Source organism: Orbicella faveolata, unplaced genomic scaffold (genome assembly GCF_042242905.1).
Source record: "Orbicella faveolata isolate gen_17 unplaced genomic scaffold, um_ofav_v1 contig_24, whole genome shotgun sequence".
NCBI classification, from domain to species: Eukaryota; Metazoa; Cnidaria; class Anthozoa; order Scleractinia; family Merulinidae; genus Orbicella; species Orbicella faveolata.
Window position 1 is genome coordinate 16,133,031 of NW_028301552.1, and position 9,643 is coordinate 16,142,673.

General features: G+C 36.7%; 1 pseudogene across 1 annotated transcript; it reads left to right on the forward strand.

Moving 5' to 3' along the window:
* Window positions 1–3,690: 3,690 nt before the first annotated feature.
* On the forward strand, window positions 3,691–5,640 carry LOC149110609 (uncharacterized; annotated as a pseudogene). Its single transcript, XR_016208116.1, has 5 exons — window positions 3,691–3,848; window positions 4,026–4,151; window positions 4,278–4,562; window positions 4,792–4,852; window positions 5,439–5,640. The product of XR_016208116.1 is annotated as an uncharacterized LOC149110609 (transcript).
* Window positions 5,641–9,643: the final 4,003 nt, after the last annotated feature.

The window sequence follows — 9,643 nt, forward strand, 5'->3', positions numbered from 1 at the left end:
TAAAACGAGTAACTCAGTTACCGACGTACCTGCGAATTGGGTTGGTAGAACTACTTTCTGCTTGGAAAACTGCCTCTGTATTTGTATACTAGGTAAAAAAATGACAACTCAGTCCTTATGTGTTTTAGTCAATGGTGCGAGATATTTTCTTTGAACCTTACGCGACCTTTTGCAATTCATTTATAGTAGACAGGGTTTCATGCGAAGTGCGCCGTGAGATGAATGGTTCGCAGATTTGGTTACGTAACCCTCCATTCAGAGCGTAGCAAAGTTACGTCACACAGCCTGCTCGTTAGGGTGAGGGCGACGATGACCGCTTTTGTTTTTGGACCATATTCATCAGAGCTTTGTTTCTCTGTTTGTTCCCAGAAGTGAATATACATAAGCTGCCATATCTCATTTCTCTTTGGATAAATTTACCAACCGGCTCTCTCCAGGATTTTTTCTGCTGGATTCCTAACATTACAGTTTTTTTCATTGGCAAAAGAGATAACGAGCTTATAGTCTCTTTTTCAAACCCATATTGCTCTAATTGCAGCTTTTCGGTGAGGTGTTGGGTTGTGTATAAGATCAAATCTTAAAGAATGGACTATCCGTAATAATTTGCTGAAGATTGATTACATGCGTATGCGAAATCTTGTCGATAGCTGAACTGGAAACGAATTCTTGTTATTACAATAACCGCAACGGCGGCTGACATATTAGTTTAAGCATCAAGCAGAAAAAGAAAGAATCAGGTTCTCACAAAAGCTACCCAGAGCTCATACGATGACAACAACAACAACAACAACAACAAGGTATGGCTTCGAAGGCCACTTTATTGTTAACATAACACACTTTCATTATCATGCTAAAATCAAAAGCACTATATCTTCCATCTATGCCTGGAATATGCTGTAATAGCTGAGTGACCCTGCTTTTTGCCTTAAGCACAATTCAAATGGCTTGAAGAAGAACTCGTTATCACCATCCTAAGGATCTTTGTCGTAGCCATGTTAACATAAGTAATGAATGATAATTATCTAATAAAGGCACAACTTTCTTTGAATAACGGGAAGAATAACAAATTCAGAGATACCAGAATAATGTACATGGTGGCTTTGAAAATCTTTCACATACTTAAACATTTTACCTGTATATACCCTTCGCTGGGAGTACCCTGATCAGAATTCGCACTCATCCGGCGTCGGGGCTTCTGGGCAGAAAGATATTGAGTAAATTTACCGACTTGCTTTTCCATTATAGTGAAGAGAAACAAAGAGAAAAACGACGTTCATCAGTAGCGATTAATTGCGATGATTTCACAAAATAGCGAAGTAATTTCCCTTTGTCGATGCCAGTTCATTGAAAGACCAGGCTCTCGTATTTACAGAAATAGGTATTAGGTATTTCTGTTCTATTTTGTTCTTTCTTTTTTTTAATAATCGTTTTTTGTGACCTGAGTATTTTGCTTTCTTCTACCGAGATTTTGTTGATTAGCATAGCAGCTCATCTTTTTACACTTCCATGAAAACTATTATTCAGCTTCAGACTCGATTGTGATTGACTGCTTTGCATTCAGCGAATGAATTGCTTAAAAAAATTTCACCAGCTGGTCCACGGTAGTAAACTTTCCCTGCACTGATTGGCTCAGTTATCTGAGAACCCAGTTGAAGGCGTTGTTGGGCGGAGTTTGTTTGCGAAGCAGAAGATTTTTCTTAGCGCTGTTTTCTCAAATACGTTTTTTTCGCCACAAGCAGACACCTCAAAGAGTTATAACTCAAAGGAAATTTGTTCAATTGCCCTCAAATTTGGACAGTAGCCAGTTTAACATATAGACCACAAAAAAATGTCTGCGAATTGTTGATTTCGAAATCTTTTTTCTTCGAGAACGATTTTTGTACGATCACTCCACATTTTCTTAATCCTATATCGAACATGTCCAGTAACTTTTTACTGCAACTGAATATGGCAAAACGCAGGCACGTGTCTTTAGCGCTTTGAGCCCTGAAACCGAGGAAAAAATCAAATTGGCGAAAAACAAAATTCGCTTTGACTTGTAGCTTTCAAACGGTGATTCGGGCGCTCGCATTAAATGGTCGTAAAAAATTCGACAATTCATTTTATTTCAAAATTCTTGGTATAGATCGATAGCCAGCTTTATAAGCTTTAATTTGAGCTAGAGGTTAAGGTATTCACCGCGCAAACTGCACTCGCTACATCGCTTGCACGTGAGACAACCCTGAAGGTATACGGTAACCTTAGCTTCGTCAAGAGTGACATTTGTATCCGTGTAGAAAATGTTGAAAAAAAAAATTGTAATAAATAGCATTATTTTTTTCTTTTTTTGGTAGAAATATAAGTAATGTGAATCATTAAGTCGTTAAGAATTACATAAAAGTGTGCACCAGCATTATGTAACAGCGTGTGGTAACTAGTAAAGAAAAAAAAAGGGAAAAAAAATATTGTAATAAATAGCTTTTTTTTTTTTTTTTTTGGTAGAAATATAAGTAATTTGAAATTATCAGCGGTAAGGTAGAAATCCAAGAGGTTATTGTACAAACTGTAAAAGGGGTTAATCGTGCATAAGTAATATCATATACATACAATAGGGGGAGAGGAAAAAGTTTTCTGGAATGTAAGTACTGTAACTATAACCAAGTAAGTAGTAGATAAATGTTGTACTGTAGCATTGTATTGTAAGTATTTTTCATTGTATGTAGTGTTTTTTTTAATGTTAAGTTCATAAAAAAAAAAGAAAATGTTGAAGTGTCTTCTAACATTAAGTCGTGATAATATTGATATTAACAATAAGCAAGAGAGTTAATTGGCATTATTAATTCGTCAGCTATTTATTCACCTGCCTTAATTTCTGAATCACACAGTTGTTATTTACATAAAAATTGACAATCTTCCTTTTTCGTCTGAAATAAATCAATCTGTAAATGAACGCTTACTTTTTATTCTAAAACGCATACCACCTGAGCGGTTACCTTAACGTCATCCAAACGAAATCTAAATGACTTGATACAAGTGAACTCGAAATTGACCTTCTAGAGTAACCTCAAAATTGACCACAAAAAGAATACAACTATGCTCACTGGGCAATGTCGGACGTTGACAGACACGAATTTACTTCCGCTTTCTGGATTTTAGCACTTTTGTTGAAAGGGGGATCTCTTTCACCAAGGGCTTAAAGGACAACCGAAGAATCTTTTATGGCTGCATCTATCTATGGGGAGTAGGAGCACTTTTTCAGTTGTTAAACCTTGGCATTCTAAGGGAGGAAAAAAACCTTACTATATAACAATGAGGTGCACATTACGCTAAGTTAACGTCCTCTTTGGCATGTTGGCGTTTCGCATTTTTTCCTGATTGGGCAATGGTCATCGCGAGTCTTGAAATTTATCCTGGGACGTGGCAGCTAACTGAGTCCCTCTGTGGTGCAAGGGGATGGGGAAGCCCCTTGTGTTCAATATTTTGAGAATATCTTATGGTCGATGACTAAATTGTAAAGTAATCTACGTTGCACCGAAAGAAGATATTCTCTCTTAGCTGTACATTTTGACCACGTTGCTCGATAATTTCACCATAGTCGATTTGCCCCTACAATGGATTTTGATGTTTTTGAATGTCAAATGCGGAGTGCTTACCGCATTCTTAAAATCAATGCACTTTTTATCTAGGTAAAACAACTGAGATCGCATTCAGAGCACAATGGAATTTCTTCACTCCTTGTTGGTCTTTTTTATGGCTAATCCCTGCTACAGCCAGTAGTGCAGGTATGCAATCTGGTGGATTTCGTTTGACAGCCGTGGATGGTCTTATTGTGACGCGAAAAATCAGTGTATGAATGGTCTTTGGCTGCCTGGCTCCGCTAGCCTCTATTGTTATTCCAGGCAGCTAGTACTCAAATTTTTACTTTTAATATTTTCATTGAAATTGTAATTTTTTCTCAGCAAGAATGAGCACAAATAAAGATTGATTGATTGATTGATTGATTGACTGATTGATTGATTGATTGATTGATTGATTGATTGATTGATTGATTATAAAGGCTCAAAATATGGCATCTATCTCATAGAGTACGCTAATTGTTGTGATCCTCGTTACAGAATGAAGGACGTGCCAGCAACCTGCAAGAATGCCGATTGGTGGGAAGTTCTTGATGGGTAAGTTGGCAACATGTTAAGCGATTTTTAGACTCCTCATTCTTTTGTATAATAAAATGTTTTCATCGCACTGAAATATCTTCGCATCTTCATCTATTTGTTTCTTTGACTTTTTTGTTACGGTAGGACTCACAGGTGGGCGACCTGTCCAGACGGATACTTTATGAATGGTCTCTTTAGGACAGACGATAACACTTGGCTGCATGACATTGAGGAAGCTCGATGCTGTAAGCCACAAGGGTTGCCAGATAAATATGCGGACTGCTACAAAGAGAATGTTTGGGGTTCATTTGACTGATGACAAAGGACTTAGCGTGTGCAAGCGCGAGGGTTACTACATGACAGGAACATATAAAGGAGATTGTGACATGCTGTACTGTCCAGAGGAGTTTATGTGCTGCAAAATGATAGGTAATTAAGGCACGATAATATCGTACAGCCAGGCTTCCACTTCTCCTCTTCAACCAAACGGCTCAATCCAATGTCAATCCAACTCCATTTCCTTGATGTTAAATAAATCCATTAGTGCTCAAGAACTGACTCCACTCTGTTCTTTATTTCCTCAGCTTCAATAAATTCCCTCTGGGCCAATGCAAACCCATTGATGCGCAGCTCAAAATCATTTTCTCTTGTTTCCTAGATCTTGAAGGCAGGCCAAAGCGAGCTGATGAAACAAGGAAAGAGTCATTCTTAAAAACAAGGTTAACTCTATTATTCTGCTATGTTTCGTCTTTTTTGTGGTTGTTTTGTTTGTTTGTTTTGAAATAGGGAGCATTGTCTCTATAAACGATCTATGACTAATGAGGAAGAAAATTACGACAAGATTAGCAATCGTCTTGAGGTCGACGCGTCCAATTCCCGTCTGCACAGGTCACATGCATATAGTAGTATAACCGATGGCTTAAAATTTGTTTTGCCTGTTAAACTGGATGTACGTTTACAGCAACGTTAACGTAAGCGCAATTGAAATAGGCAAGAAGTAATGAATAATGAAAGAAGAGTCCTTTTACACCAAAAGTTTTCGCCACTGAAAGATGACGTCACAAGGACCTAAACGAGAAAGAAGAGTGTGATGCACCGCTTCAAACTTTGTTGTCTCGATATAAACTTTCTGACCAGCGCTTTCAGAAACAAATGGTAAACGCTGAAAGCAATTCAAAACATGAGTAACTTAATGAGCAAGTGACTTTATTAGTGAATAAAATGATAACTGAAATAATTGGCGAGCTCAATCCTAGAATAGTGAGTACAACTCATTCAGGTTTATTCTCCGTCTCTCTCCTGCAGAGTCGCCGTACACTGGTGGCTAGCTATAGCTACATGTCGGTGTTGGTTTAGATGGAAAACGTTCCAGTCGTCTATTGTACGGAAACAGTTTTTGCATAGCATAAACAATAAAAAGCATTTTCCCCGCAAAACTTATTCTGAGTGTGTTATTTTATGGGCTTAAACTATTCCTACATGGTAAACATGGTACCGTCCTCTCAAACATACTTGTACGATATGAATTCAAATAACAGCGGGAACAAAATGACCAACAACCAGAGACGCAGTCAGTCAACTTGATACCTTTGGGAAGGTTCTATAATAAAGAGTGAATTTTGATACGCGACTTCTTCAGCGTTAATAAAGGGTGTCAAAAAAAATTTGAGCAACTGGGGTAAATTAAATTTATTTAGTTCATATTTTCAAACGCATCATATTTCCTCTTATTTCGCTCTTCAAGTCATATGAAATCTAGCTCTTAATAGTGGCTCCAGGAGGGAGTCCGGGGGGTTCGCCCCCTACCCTCCCAACCACCCACATACGCCACCGACTATGTACATATTATGACCTCATATCTCTCTCTATGATATTGACCAGTTTAAAAAGTTTCGGTGAATTTTGGAATTAGCTTCACAGTTGTAGTACCTAAATGTATAAATAAATTATGTTGAAACGAGCACTCCCTCTCCCCCTAAGAGTCAAAATCAGTTCCAGTGGGGGGAAATTACAATAAAAAAAAACTTAAAAGTGAATTAAAAGGATAATTAGATACATAAATAAACTAGACATAGAATTTAAGAAATAAAAATATTAAAAAATTCACACCGCGTGAAGTGGACTGTTCATATCGCGTATATTTCATTCAGTTCAAATGGTATATTCAACTCCCGATTTTTATAGTTAGCAGTTCTCTTTTAGGAAAAAAAATAAAGAAGAGTCCAGTTTTGACCATGTCGAGAAAATGTAAGAAATTACACCTTCGGTTTCCTTGGAAAGCCGTGTTGCCTCAAAATAAACTCAAGCTTTGTTTTCCACCAATAAACTGCCCGTGTAAATTAACCCTTGAAACATTCAAAAAGTGCGGAGTGCAGAGCAAAAATAAGAAAAAAATAGAAATAAAATAACTTAAAGTGAATTAAAAGAATAATTAAATACATAAATAAACTAGAAATAGAATTTGAGAAAAAAAAATAGTAATTATTAAAAAATTCACACCGCTTGAAGTGGACTGTTCATATCGCGTATATTTCATTCAGTTCAAATGGTATGTTAGTAGTATACAAAATGGGGGTTCTGGGACATTTTCCAAAAATCACCTCCATCTCTCAATTTCCACACCTTAATCTCTAATAATACCCAATTTCGCAAAGCAATATTACTGGTTGTTGTTCCACTTATTGTTCCACTTGTTGTTTAATGAGTCAGTCGGCGTCCATACGCCAGACTACTAACTCCATTTGTTAAAATATACCTTTTGTCATCGAATGAGCTCAGACTTATTTTGTTGATTTCATAGCTTCCAAGTTGGTGGCTCTCTGATCTGATTGTTTTCATCTTATGTCGCATCTGTTCACTGTTGAATAATGTGTTCTTGTAATCTATATGTCACAGATCATTCTTAATTACAACTTTGCGGATTCCCCTAGCAGTTTTGTTATTGGTTCCATCCTCTTTGGTGTACGAATACATTTTACTTCGTAGGCCCACAAACTCTGTTATTATCTTACCAGCAGCCTCATCCTTGAATTTACCAAGGAAATTTACTATCTTCTGAACAAGCACTGTTGTCAAACTTATCCTTCTCCAACCAGAAGTCCGCATAAACGTCATCTGTCTGGATTTCATATGTGAGACTGTCAGTATCACTGAATAATAGTTGTGCTTTTGGTCAATACTTTTATTTGATGAAATTGTAATGGAAATCATACATGACCGTCTTACTAATATCCAATATCGATATTCCTACATATACAGGTTTCCTCAATAATAATGTTGCTTTTTTTCATGTTAACAGCCACCAAATCTTCATTGAAAATCTTGTGACTATTGTATGTCGGTTTTGCTGTCAATTTCTTCGCTTTTGTAATATCAGTTATCAATTTAACATTGATTCTCTTCCGTAAATTATCCATTTTTTTCCCAAAGACTGCATTATTCACGAGTTTGAAGAAGTCTTTTTCAAATGAATTTTTCACATTAGTCCGTTTCTGTGTATTAAAATTAATCTACTCTTTTAACCAATCAGATTGCCTGAATTCTAACACCCGATGGATCTTATTCAGTTTCAATCCTAAAGACAGGTAAAATTGAAGATTGCGATAATGAACCACATATTATTTCTTATCAAATAATGTGGGTATCAATTTATGAACCTGCCCTATTGAGATATTAAACTTATCTTTTATCCGCTCGCAATAATCTGGAAGCATATCTTCTGTGACTTTTACCTGTTCAGGAGCAAAAGGAAAATCATTATACAAATCATGCAATTCATGATGATATACCAGGTCCACTTCCAGAATAAGACCAGTTTTGCTAACATCTGTGTATTTACTGAGATCTAATTTACTAATTCGTTTGTCTGTCATCCACCTGAACCTACCAGTTGGTAAGTACTGTGCCATAGCGCAACCGTACAGATTGTTAGCATCCAGATATGTGATGTATTTCGATGGTTTGGTCTTATCATATGACTTAATGTATTTATTGTTTGCTTCACTAAATCTGTGAGCAATGTATGAAGTACCACCACGTATTCCTTTCTCAATGAACTGGAACATATTAACATCGAAGAGCAATTCTAATTCCACTTCTGTCATTTTCAACATAGCATCCCACGCAAGAGCAGGAGAGGTAAAATAGTGGGCTGGATCCAGTTTGTAATACTCCAAACATGTTTTTCTGAAATTTTCAAACACATCAGCTAATAGCAGAACATCTGTTTTCAGGTATAAACCATGATAATTGCCCATATTTTTCATTTGGAATATGTCCCACACTCTCTGAGCATATTGATATTGAGCGTCTGTGATACACTCATTGTTGAGCTGGCTGTAAAATTGATCCTTATCCGGTAATCGCCTCTGCTTGAATTTAACAAAGCTAGCCATGTAATCGTATGGGTAAACACCCTTCTTTTTCACCAAGTTGAATTTCTCGCCATCATAAATCTCTCTAGTATTCATCATATCATCAACCGCCAGACTAGCAGCTAGCTTATCCAGACTCTGATTCAGAAATTGTAAACTATCGAGGAAAATCAAATGTTTGCCTAAGGTGAAAGCAATGTATTTTTCTGTATTCAACGGTATCACATTGATGCCTGGTTTGCGTTCCCAGATTTTCTTGCCAGCATCAGTCATACCTTTAAAAACCCACTTGGCTTTTTTCGTAATTGGATTTTCCTTGGTAAATTTACCAATCTCCTGCATGATTATATGTCCGTTATAACCTCGCAAGTTGTGGAAGAATATTGGTATTTTTAGCTTCTTCCAGCTGATATTGTGATGAGCTAATTCTTTCTTCAAAATATTCTGGCAGTAATTGGTTTCTGTTTTCAACAGTTCCAAAAACTTACCAATCGCGTTTTCACCACGATAAACCCTCACTTGTTTTGTGAATCGGCTGTCAATTTTACACACAAGTTTGTAGCCAAAAGAACATCATTTATGGCTCTGATATGATTCAGAATAGGATCTGGTTTCATGAGGCTTACATATAGCGACTTTTTCTACCAATATTTCAAAATCAGCGTATATCACATATGGTACAGGTTCTTGCTTATAATCGTTGGTAAATTTGATTTTCGAATCCTCTTTTGGCATTCTTACAGCTTGTTCACCATTTATCACCAAACAATCTTCGGTATGGGATTTGAGGATATCTTCTGATGAAAAACACAGAAGACAGCACATGCAAAAGTGCTTTCGCTCTTTGTGCTTCGTTTGGTCAAACAATAGTTTGTTGAAATCTTTGATAAGAACATAGTGACTCCTTGTTACTTTCGAAATGTATAACAAGTTCATTGTTTTATCAAACCTCTCGTTGGAACTCTGAAGTGGAAACACTTGCTTGCTCTCATAACCAAAGATATTGATATTAATACTGTTTTGTTTCTCAATTTTGTTCACCCGAGTCAACTTCACTGGAAACTCAATACCAGAATAATCTACACTATTAATGAGAGATCGGTCTGATTTCTTGATTCTCTCTAGATGAATCTCATG